This window comes from Phyllostomus discolor, chromosome 4, assembly GCF_004126475.2.
Source record: "Phyllostomus discolor isolate MPI-MPIP mPhyDis1 chromosome 4, mPhyDis1.pri.v3, whole genome shotgun sequence".
Lineage (NCBI taxonomy): Eukaryota > Metazoa > Chordata > Mammalia > Chiroptera > Phyllostomidae > Phyllostomus > Phyllostomus discolor.
Genome location: NC_040906.2, coordinates 59,716,174 through 59,720,223, shown reverse-complemented (window position 1 = coordinate 59,720,223; position 4,050 = coordinate 59,716,174).

The following is a 4,050-nucleotide window of genomic DNA, read 5'->3' as shown; positions in this document are numbered from 1 at the left end:
CATTGAGATTATTCCATCTATTTAGCCAGTCTGCTACAGTTGGGCATGAGTTTCCCCCCAACTTTTACAGAGAATATTTGAATGTGTGCCCTCTATCTGCCCATTTACTCTGTACACATGTGCACACATCTACATATGCATGCTGAGAACTCTGCTCCTGTTCTTGTCTACATCACCAGTTCCAAAGCATTCATTTTACTGAGGGAAATAAATATTGCAAAGATTTAACATCCTCCTGAATTAACTTATAATATATTGTTATATTTATTGGCAATTCCAATAAAAGTGCCAGTAGATTTAAAAAAAAATGATTAAATGAGTCCAATGTCATGTGGATAAATTACTATAATAGATAAGAAAGACTTTAAGATTCAAGACATAACTGAGGGGTAATGCTGGTTATAGCAAATATTAAAATGTGTTGTAAAAATAAGATAATTAAAACAGCATGGTTTTTGATTGAAAGATACAATTTCCTGGAAACAGTGTAGCATATATAGAAATTTAGTGTATAGATAAAGGCAGCATCACAAATAAGTAATGACACTGAAGACTATTCAATAAAGGGCCCAAAAATACCATTAACACTTTGGAAAAAAAAAAAAACACAAAAAAAGCAAATCCCACTGCTTAAAAAACTAGTTTGAAATAAAATCAGAAGGAAAGATACATGGTGCCATCTAGTGGTGAAAAATATAACTGCATACACATTGCTTAATGCAGAACTGGCAGTGTTAGAAATTTAAAACAGAAGGAGAAAATTAACACAGAAATAAAAAGACTTATACCTCACACTTCAACACTAACTTAAGGAAACTTTTGTTAATACTGATAATATTATTTTACTTCTCCCGAGAATATTATAACTGGTATGTATATAGTGGTATGCATATAATAAGTAACAATGTAAAAAATTACATTCACATAAACAAACATGCTAACCTGTCATACGTTTTTTAGTAACACAACAGAAGAGTAATTTGAGTAATAGAATACCGGCTTAAAATTCATATGTGAGAGTAGAATCTGCCAGTCATTATAGTTTTGAATAAAACACATCCAGAAGCTGCTTTCAGGATTATGGAGCCTGAAGAGGTCCAGAGCTTGCCCGAGTCTTGTGACCAGGGCGGCTACACAGCTGTTGGGCTAACTGAAGAATTTGACTCTTTCCACTGCCCCCAGATAGAAGCTGCACACATGCAATCATCTCCACATTGGCTTTCTATCAAGCCATCCAAGTGGCTGCGGGGACACACGGCTGAATCTGCAAGGAAGTCCTGCCTTTTCCGGAAACAAGCCTTTCTTCCCATCCACATCCATGTGGCTGCAGCCCAGATGCCCAGATGCACCTCTGCTCCTCTTGAGTGCAGAGATGAGCTCCTATACTAAAGCTGGGCCTACGAGTCCCCTCCACTGGCATTTGGGATTCAGGACTGAGAAAATTGGGTCAGTCTGTGTCTGGATTAGCTTAAGCTTCAGGAGTTTTTGGTGAGCATTAGTTGAACTGGAGAGACAGAAAGAGCAAGCAAAAGGGATGAAGCCCATGAATGAAGTGCCTGATGCTCCCATCCCTGGCTCTGTTCTCCCAGACAAGTATCTTGGCCCCTTGCTAGGCTTGGACATTCAGTTTCTCTTTGAACTCCTTATATTCCCAATATCCTCCTGATAAACTCTTCCTTTTACTGAAGCAAATGTAAATATTTTCCCTTAAGTTCAAGTGTACTAATGCATTTTTTCAAAGGACAAAACTGATCTATATCTTTCGGTAGTTGTTCATTACCTCCACATCAAGTTCAAATTCTTTATGTATGGCCCATGAAACTTCTCGTGATCTCAGGCCTCATAGCTGACTTCACCTTCTCTCTCCTTCCTCCTGGGCACCTTTCACCCTCTTTCTCCACCCTCCATGCTCAGGCCATACCCAAGGACTCTCACTTGCCATAGAATGGCACTCTACCAACCTCTCCCCAAGCTGTTATCTCTCCCAGAAATATTCTTCCAACACCCTTCTCTCTGAGCAGTTTCCATTCCTCTTTTGAACCCCAGCTCAGGCATCACTTGTTCCAGAAATCCTCTTAGATTTCCTCAAGCCGGATTGGTTGCTACACCTACATTAGCTCTATGTATCTGACACCATCATAACTTTTACCACTCTGTTTATTTGTTTGTTTCTCCCAGGAGACTCTAAGCTCTCTGAGGAAAGGTCAGAGTCAGCTTTACTGTTGCATGCCAATGCTTTGTACACAACCTAGAATACAGTCAGCACTCAAATATTTGTTCAGTGAACATATAAATATACACAGAGACCTGTATCTGTTACCTAAGTGAGAAACACTAAATCCCAAGTGAGCTGTGAATCTCTTCAGAGTAAAGTGTCCAATCAGCCTCGTTTCTGCTTAAACAAGGGCCTATAAATCTCTAATAATGTTTTTGAGAGCTCCTGTTTCAGATTTCAAAATTAGACAAATAATTCTAACATATGTAACTTCTCCTTACGCTAAATCAAAGCTAACTGCATGTGAATTGATATAAAGATTATCTGTATTTTGTGGACATGGGTGGTCTAGACACCCACGAGGAGATAAATAAATGTTTGAGGTGGGTCCTTGAATGATTTTTACAACCGATGCCAATTTGGCAAGCTTGACCGGGCCCTACCGGTGTGAGGAACCATGGTTTTGGTACGATGTTGGGGGATTTGTGGCTTCCATCTGCTGGTTATCTCACAAAATGTGGAGCTGAGAAAAAAAAATCACATACTGATTAAATCATAGAATCCCACACTTGGAAGGGACTTCACGAGATGATCTGGGCCCGCCTCCTGAAGGTCAATGCATAAATCATCTTGTGCAGATGGCTGTTTATACTATTTTTAAAGCTCTTTAAGGATGGAGATTACACAGCTTCCCTTGGTAGTCTGATCTTCATGGTCAAGAACTTCCTTTTTTAAAAGCCCAGTTTTTCACTGCAGTTTGGCCCATCCTCCCTCTCTCTCTCTCTCTCTCTCTCTCTCTCTCTCTCTCTCCAGCTCTCTGTGAATATGGTAAGTATGTGATCAACCTTTTCAGCTAATTATCTCTGACCCACACTCCATGCTGTGGCAATTAATCATTGAGATTTATGCTCTTCCCTCTCCTAAGTCACACAGTTGTGATTCCTTTACTTTTCAGAAGACTTATTTTTTCCCTGTACAAGAATTTTTGTAATTAAATTTTTTTCTCCTTAGAGTCTGTTCCATAGCTCACCATATAAAACTGGTAATGGCATTTCTGCTCAAGTCCTAATCAGCTGTAAATAAATGCTCACAATTTCTTCTTATCTTATCCTAGCATCATATTTACTGTTTACATTATGGCATTTCTTCTTTATTTCTGGCCTAAATTATGTTCCACAATCCTTTTACTGTCAAACTGCCACTTTCTACATGTTATGTCTGGGTAATTTGTCTTGGGTTTTGGAGTAGACTAAAAGAAGCCCCCAAAAGATGTCCAGCTCTGGACCCCAGGACTTGTGATTATGTTAATTTACATGGGAAAAAAAAGACTTTGTAAGTGTGATTAACTTAAAGATCTTGAGACGGGGAGATTACCCTGGATTACTCAAGTAATCACTGAGTCCTGAGAAGAGGCAGGTAGGAGGATTAGGGTCTGAGAGAAAAGAGATATTACAGTGAGAGCAGAGACTGGAGACCTGTACTTTGAATATAGAAGAAGAAGTCACAAACCAAGGAATGCAGGCAGTCTCCAAGGAGCTGGAAAAGGCAGGGGAAGGGGTTTTTCCCTAAGGCCCCCGAGGGAGTGTAGGTAGCCCTGCTGACAACTTGATTTCAGCCTCTTGAAACCTATTTTGAGTTTCTGACCTGAAGAACTGTCAGGTAATAAAGGTACTTATTGTTGTTTCAAACAATAAGTTTATGGTAACTTGTGTCAGCAATAAGAAATGAACACATCTTGATTCATGAAAATATGTGGGCTGGTTTTGAACTTCATGGTTTTATTTAATAGATCAGTTTTGGATTTATAAAGATTGCTTAGTAGTGTGGTCCCTCCC